The sequence below is a fragment of the Macadamia integrifolia genome, chromosome 5, assembly GCF_013358625.1.
Source record: "Macadamia integrifolia cultivar HAES 741 chromosome 5, SCU_Mint_v3, whole genome shotgun sequence".
Classification (NCBI taxonomy): domain Eukaryota; kingdom Viridiplantae; phylum Streptophyta; class Magnoliopsida; order Proteales; family Proteaceae; genus Macadamia; species Macadamia integrifolia.
The window spans coordinates 11,206,070-11,214,723 of record NC_056561.1 but is presented as its reverse complement, the minus strand read 5'-3'; the positions used below and the strand labels follow the sequence as shown (position 1 = coordinate 11,214,723).

Here is an 8,654-nt window from a genome sequence, read left to right as displayed (position 1 = left end):
TTTTTTTTTTTTTTTTTTTTTTTTTTTTTTGAGAAAATGTAAAATATATTAAGTGACATGGTTCGCCAGTAAATCTAGATCATCGGAAGAAAATAAAGTCCAATCCTAGCACTATTAGCCGAATCCTGTAAGTATATCATAGTTTGATTAGAATCTTTGCTTTGATACGCATGAGGAAATAGAGCTGAATTTAGAAAATATTTTCCAAAAGACCTTGAAAGATGCAAAAAGCATGTGTCTCCACTAGAGTTGTGGATGTAGAAGTCCTTACTTTGAGAATCTGGAATTTACCTTGAAAAAAAGATATCAAAAGCCCAACCTGATTTTGTTCCCAAAATGTTAGTAATACCAATACAAACCATTTTTATTTTTTATTTTAATTTCAAATCATGAATCTAATGATTAATGTCTTGCAGGAAAGATTTTAGATTAGGATCAACTTTTTTTGCAAGAATGTGATTTCTGTGCGTCCAAATAAAAAAAATTGTTATAGTTATTATGCAGAAGCACCAAATACATTCAGATTTGGAAAGGTTAGCATGAAGGATGAGGTACTTGACCACATCAGTAAAGCAATTCATATTGAGGCAGTGAAATTAGCGTGACAATACTCTGATTTTGCCTTACCACAAGCTAAGCTCCATGCGAATATCAAAGCTGCACCGTCCAAGCCCAGAACTTCATCCCTTACCACCCCTGAGCAGGGCTCCACCGTGTAGAACTTCTCCTCCTCCTCTGCCTCCACCTCAAGCCATGTCGTCTGACGAGGAGACTTTCTACTACACACCTCAGGGCTCAGTAGCTGGGAATGGGAATGGGAATGGGAATGGGAATAGTAGTAATGGTAAGAGCCCTTGTGTACCTGCTTCGCGTCAGGTTTTGCCAAAGGTCAGTCATAATAGAAATATAAACTTTCCAAGAAGGAAGGACGAAGAACCCTTAAATACCTTGGACGGATAAGTCGCCAAAGAGGAGAGGTTCTGAGAATCGCATGACAGTGGCGAGATGGTCTGAGAATCGCACGCCGGTGGGGAGATGGTCTAAGAATTGCACGCCCAAGGGGAGCAGTCAAGCAGGTTCTCTTCTTCTCGGTTTGGGGCTTCTGCTGTTCGTATGAGTGAGAAGTAAGAGGGAGAGTGTGGGTTTAAAAGAAAAAGGGAAAGGGAGGGTAATATTGTCCTCTCACAATAGTCGGGGCGTTACACAATGACTGTTTTACGAGTGTGATCCCCATAACCAATTCGGTCACCTGATGGCTTGAGATCAATCCGACAATTGCTTTTTGAATTTGTTTTTCTGTTTTCTCCATTTTTAGAACTTCGGTTTTCAACTAAGCAAGCAAAATCATAAACTTTCCCATCAAATTAATTCCATTAAACTGATTTTTTAATGGGGGATTTGGTTACCCAAAAGAAAAAAGAAAGAAGTTAGAGGGAAAGAAAGACATGAACTAACCTCGCCGTAGAAAGCCTTGTACTTGGACAACAATTTGTCTGTCTTGTCCTATTCACAAATCCTAATAATCTCCAGCTTCTCATCGTTTACTGAAGTTGCAGGAAGCTTCCCAACTGATTTATGAAGTAAAACGACAAACCCATCTCAGTTCCTTTCCCAATCCTCGAAATTGATGGAAATTAAACTAAAAACTCTTACCAGGTGATCAGATTTGAGAGGAAGAAATGACTTACATGGGGGTGCTAACCAAATCCCTGGGATTGTTATCAATATGAACAATGACGAAGCAGATTCATTGGCGGCCAGACCATTTTTTGAGTTCCCAACCCTTCGTGCAAATCGTTGCCGACAGCGACGAAGACCTTTTCCATTTGAGTATCCATGGTTTGCTCCGGTGACGGGAAAGCACTAAGCCCGTCGGTTTATCTTGCTTTTCTAATAATAACAGGGGGTGTGTGTACTCTGAAGCTTACGGAAATGCTTCGATTTATCGTCGCCGGCTTATCGCCGCTGCCGCTGCCGCTGCTCCACACGAAGTAGATCGCCGCCGCTCTAAAATCGTGAAAGATTTGGGGACGAAGAACAGAGTATCGATTTGGTGGATTGAGGCTTTCTCAATATAGACCGAGGAGTTATTAGAGGATATATTAGATCCTTAGGACATTTTGGTATTTCAAAAAATGTATTCTAACTGGCATCAGGCATATAAGGTATGTTCTGTAATAGTGATTGACAGCAAGAGGTTTGATATAATTTGATATTATATAGGGAATGTTTCTCTAATAATGACATTCTTTAAAATGTGGTGATGTAAATTATACTTTTAATCTAGAGAGTTTGATACTTTCATCCCATTCATACTAGAGAGGGTGCACAATAATGTGTATAGTAGGGGTGTCAACCGGTCAGGCCGGTTCGGTTTCGGTCGGGCTTAATCGGGCTTGAAGACTTTCAAAGGCTACATCGTGTCCGCCCATTTAACTAATCGGGCTTAGTTATTGAGGGCATGGTACACTTTATATTCGGTCGGTCGGTCTCGGGTTATAATCGGGCCACCTTAATCGGGCTTTAGTCGGGCCTTAATCGGGCTACGGGCATGTTTAATGTTAAACGGGCTTTAACCGGTTTTTAAACGGACCCTCTTTAAAATGTGCTCTTATATTCCGGCCCACTCATGCAAGCCCAAAAAAATGACAATAAATCAATAAATGATACCAAATATAACCATTATTTAAAATGTGAACATGTCTTTACTTTTTAGTTTTTATTCTTTAATTTGGGGGGTAAAATAGGTATTCTACAATCATTAAAGGGTCGGGCCAAGTCGGTGCACAATAGGCTGGTCTCGGTCGGGCGTTATTCGGTCGGTCTCGGTTGGGCGCCCGACGGTTCAAGTAGCAAAACCGAGACCGACCATTTATAAACGGGCCGGGCTCAAGCCCGACACGTTTAATAAAAGGTCCGGGTCGGACCGGTTTATAAACGGTCGGTCCCGATCGATTTAGTCGGGTCGGGCCACGAATTGACACCCCTATCTCAAACCATGCATGGAAGACCTATGCTGGACCCTCCTAGTGTAGCAAGATATTTATTACTCTTCTCAATTTTAGTTCTAATATAACTTCTCTTACTTTTTTCTTTTTTTTTTTTTTTAGGGTTACAAAGCTCGGTAATCCACCTTGTATTACTGTNCTGGGACCGACCGTTTATAGACCGGCCTGGCTCAGACCGTTTATTAAACGTGTCGGGCTTGAGCCCGGCCCGTTTATAAATGGTCGGTCTCGGTTTTGCTAATTGGACCGTCGGGCGCCCGACCGAGACCGACCGAACAACGCCCGACCGAGACCGACCTATTGTGCACCGACTTGGCCCGACCCTTTAATGATTGTAAAATACATATTTTACCCCTCAAATTAAAGAATAAAAACTAAAAAGTAAAGACATGTTCACATTTTAAATAATGGTTATATTTGGTATCATTTATTGATTTATTTTCATTTTTTTGGGCTTGCATGAGTGGGCCGGAATATAAAAGCACATTTTAAAGAGGGCCCGTTTAAAAACCGATTAAAGCCCGTTTAACATTAAACATGTCCGTAGCCCGGTTAAGGCCCGACTAAAACCCGATTAAGGTAGCCCGATTATAACCCGAGCCCGACCGACCAAATATAAAGTGTACCATGCCCTCAATAACTAAGCCCGATTAGTTAAATGGGCGGACACGGTGTAGCCTTTGAAAGTCTTCAAGACCGATTAAGCCCGACCGAAACCGGACCAGCCCGATCGGTTGACACCCCTATCATAGAGTATTACATCTTTCATAGTTTGTTCACATAATTATTTTTAATAGTCACCTGTGAAACAATACTATCACGATATACAAACATTAGTAACGAATCTGATATTTCTTAAACATGACATTACATGGCTTCTCACTCCCACTAATATTATCATCCTTTAAAAATCTAGCAGTTCATATTTACACAATTTTGGTACTACGAGTGGTTTCAAAGATATAGTCATTTGATCACTAACAATTACCCATAAAGTAATAATTTATGATTTTAAGGTCAAATTTTATTTTATGAAATTCAAATAATAAAACATTTTTCTATCATGCTACATACCAATTTCATAAGGGTACGATTGTGCCTTCTGTAATGCCAAGTGTACCAGAAATTATGTATTGGGGAGTTATACCCTTCATCTTAAAGAATCAGATAAATATAATAATCCTTATGACAATTACTATATTTTACTTAGATTACTTATCTTTAATGTAATATAAGCAAATAGTGAAATCAATGAAGACAAAATATTATATCACTCTTTAAGTCTAGAACCAAAGATATAATTCATACAACTAAGAAGAATGTATACATTTGGATACTCTCATTCAACCCAGTTACATGATTATTATTATCTTATATTTATTTAAATTTCAATGGTGATATACTTTCACTTAGAATACATTCAACATAAAGAGTTCTTAATATTGCATATATACATCAATTTATACTTATTTCTTTTATAAATACTCTCTCAAACTAATGAAAACTAAAATAAAAATAATAAACAATCATTAATAGAATCAGAAATTACAAGAATTTGATTCCAAATATGGTATAAATTGAAGTGTACATAATAAACTTGTTTCTATTTATAACATAATCACAAATAAGACTAAATAGGACTAGAAATCTATCTAAACAATCAAGTAGAAACGTGTGCCTTTGGACACTCCCATTCCAACCCAACTATTAGATTAATGATTTATCATAATGTCCTATAGTTTTATCTTTAATTTGATGTTATCACAGTTATATTCAGGATTAACGGTTATGACCATTACAAGCACGATAAAACGTATATCTTTGGATACTCCCGTTTAACCTAATTGCATGACCTAATGCCCTAAACTAGTTGCAAGATTTATGGGATAAAATATTTTATTTATATTTAAGGCTAACAGTTAAATTCGACATAACTGAGAGAAGTGTGTACCTTTAAATAGTTTCACTCTTCTCAACCATATAAATATCATTAATGTCTTAAAATAGGGTTTTATGATGTCATTTATTTAATGATATTCGGATACAGTTATTTTTAGTTTAATCACTTTGAATTTTCATGATTGATCCGCTTTGACGGCAATCGAATCACTAGTTTTCTTAGTTTTATCCATACAATTCTAACATCTAATCATTTATGACATCATTAAACTATCAATTTAATTATCCCAAAGTTTAATGCAACTAGGGTCATCAATATGTTATCTTAAAGTTCTCCCAGAATAGCAAACATACAAAAAAAAGAAGAATCAAAATTAGATGTAAAATGAATATAAAACCACAGCGGAAGCGATTATTTAATGATTCGGTTATATAAAAAAAATTCCATCACTAAAAGGTTAAGTTTATGTCCCTAATATGTGTTTTCTTATAACTTAAAGTTCCATCACATAAACATGTTTATTTTCATAAACAGAAATAGAAAACATATATTACCATAAATAGAACACAATATTTTTTTATGACATAAAGAATAAAAACAGAAAACTGTTCCAGAATAGAAACAGAAACAGAATACTATTCCAAAACAGTAACAAAAAACTATTTCAAGAAACAGAAACAAAAATAGAAAACTGTTCCAGAACAGAAACAAAATACTATTCTAGAACAGAAATAGATATAGTTTTAAGAAATAACAACAGAAATAGTTTCAAGAAACGGAAACAGAAACAGAAATAGATATAAGTGAAAACAAACAGATTTATAGACTAATTTCTATTTCAGTTTATGCATTTTTTTTTAAATAAAATAGAATCTTGACAGAATATTCTGGTCAACACCGAAAAATTGACCCACGACGATTGATTTTCGACGGGTCACCGGTTGACCCACTGGGTCAAAAATCCGTGTCGGGTTTGGGTCAACCCGGTTTGGCTCGATCCAATCAACTTTGGTTAAATTTTTTTTTTATTTGGTTTGGTTTAGTATGATTTGGTTTTGGGTCAAGTAAACCCCTTAATGAGCTATTGAGTTTAATGGGCTGCAGTAATGAGTTTAATTCATTTTGATTTGAATTAGAATCACTTAAAATAGAAATAAACCTAGCCCCTCATTATAAAATAAAAAAATAAATGCTCAATAGTAATATCATTAAAAAAGTTAAAATCTGACCAAATATGCATTATAATAAGAAAGTACCTATCTCAATCTCAACTAAAATCATATGAATAGAACCTTAATCGATTATTACAGTCTCTTTAATGGCTGATTTCAACCTATGACATGGTTGATTTCAGCCTCTTTAATGACGTTCACCCAATAATAAATAATTCAAAATTATTCCACTAAAAATACTTTCATGGTTGACCTTAATTTTAAAACGATCCATAACCTATTGGGAAACCCAACCTCTGATACCACTAAAGGAATTTCTAACATAATAATTCCTAAATCATAATAAATATCTTGCCAATACATTGTGAACCATATCAATACAAGAGGAGAAAACGACATACCATTCATCGTCGATGGCGCGTTGTTTCTAATGGAGCTTGACGCAGCCATTGATGTCGTCCTTGCACGAATGAGAAACCTTATTCTTCTTCAATGGAGGTAAGTTCTCCTTTTAGTATTTTCTCAATGCACTTCTCTAATGGGTGAGATTAGTACATTACTGTACAAGGGGGACCTAGCCTCCTTTAATAACACAATGCACATCTCCCATTAAGGTAGACCAATCAATCAGAGAACAAGTATCCCTATTTGCAAATAAACTAATATGTCCTTAATAAAATCCAAGCTAATTTACAATCAAATCAAATATTGAGTTTCCATAATGGAATTCAATCAATGGTCAATTGGGACAAATAAGGAAAATTAATCCTACATGAAACTCAAAGATGGAACAATGTTTCATCTTTCTATCATTTTGCGTTTCTAATGTTTTTTTTTTCCCCCTTTTCGTTAAAAAAAAAATTGAAAAACCCCAAATTGACACCAAAAGCTTTATTCGTTTTTTTTGTTCCCATGAATAGAAAAACATCATAAATGTTTTTTCTGGATGACTACCGCACGCAGCCTTAATAAAGTTATTCATTATTGAGCTCAAGACTGTGTTTGGTACGCATATTCCCATTCTCAAGATGCACAATGCATTCTTGACTGGGAATGAGAACATTGTTTAGATACATATTTAATTAAAATGCAATCTTTTAATTTAGTATGCATCAAGCATTTTATCGAACATATCATGAGCATTATGGAGAATAGACCGAAGCAACTTTCCAGAAAAATCCTTCCTCCTGTCTTAGGGTAACACTTAGGGAGGATAGATCGAATTTCTGAGAAGCATAGTCTGCAATTGAATGAGTGCAAAAACCGCACTAGGGGCCAGCCATACTTGTCCATTGCACGAATAAAGTAACCTGTAAAGACAACACCTAAAGCAACATAAGTTGGATTGTAGTAGTGGCCAGCCATAATTGTCCTGGGGTCTGCTAATGAAATCCCCAAGAAGCTTGGTAAAGGGATGACGGATCCGTTTTGAAACACTGAGAATGTGCTAAATAAAAAAAAATAAAAAAAAACAACAACAACCAAACAGAGTCAAGTGGAAAAGGGCTTCGTAATTTACAAGAAAACCCCAAATTCCGGAGTTGTTCTTTGCATTTGAGTATGGTACTATACTACTATAGGTGATATTGCTCAAAGCAAGTACGGAACGAAGCATTTTCCTCCTCTAGATCTCAAAAAGGTGAAAGTAATGAATAATTCTTCAGAAACCAGAAAAAATCAGTAAGGTCGACCCTCTAGGCAAGACTGATAAACTTATGAATCAAGAACAGAACAAGGACAGATTTTTAGTTCAGAATCACTGTTTCTCTCTGCAACTCATCATGAATCTGAAGGAATACAGAATAAAGAGAACCGGCCTCCTAGAATAAGATCTTCTAAGAATTTCTAAGAGACAGAAACTAACCCAGCATAATTTTGCAGACTTTTGATCTACATCATGTCACCACCCAAAAAAATTTCTGCATTTGTGTTTCCAAGGATTATGACAGCCATGGGAATGGATGGCTTCAATTGAAGAGAAGAAAAAGATAGAAAACGAAGAGGAAGAAGATGAGGAGCTCGTTTCTCCCAAGGATGAAACTCACGAACAAAAACAAGAACGTGGAATGGGGAAAAAAACCCATTCCAGAATGGACTGCATTCTTTGACATATTCTGGAATTCAAGAACAAGAATGCATGCCAAACATCATTTTTATCATCTTAGAATGTGTTCTCAATCTAGAATGCATTCTGAGAATGCCTGCACTGATGACGCGATGCAGAACTTTGAATGGGATACACACCAACTTTGAGATCCACCCCTATTAGATATTCATCTACCTTACTGCAGCAAAGTAACTTCTCTATCCCCAGTGTCCTTTTTAAATTTAAATTTTAACAACTATCTACTGCAGTTGGTGAGTTGTGGTATACAAAATCCATCTTCACTAGGAGGTCTCAAGTTCGAGCCTCATGGTTGTTATCTACTTCCCTCCTTACCTATAAAAAAAAAAAAAAAAAAAAAAAAACTTCTCAATCCCCATTATCATCATCAACCAACTCTTTCCTACTGTACATCATCCCAATAATTTCTGATTTTTTAGTAACAAAGGAATGTAATTAACTGATGAACT

At 35.9% G+C, this 8,654-nt stretch overlaps 1 long non-coding RNA gene across 2 annotated transcripts; it reads right to left on the bottom strand.

Annotated features, from left to right (window-relative positions):
- Positions 1 to 484: 484 nt before the first annotated feature.
- LOC122080227 lies at positions 485 to 2,170 on the bottom strand. Of its 2 annotated transcripts, XR_006140649.1 has the most exons (4): positions 1,689 to 2,170; positions 1,456 to 1,568; positions 948 to 1,330; positions 485 to 862 (listed from the first exon to the last, which is right to left on the bottom strand). It is a non-coding gene; the product is annotated as an uncharacterized LOC122080227 (long non-coding RNA). The 2 variants fall into 2 exon arrangements; XR_006140648.1 differs by having other exon boundaries at positions 948 to 1,568.
- Positions 2,171 to 8,654: the final 6,484 nt, after the last annotated feature.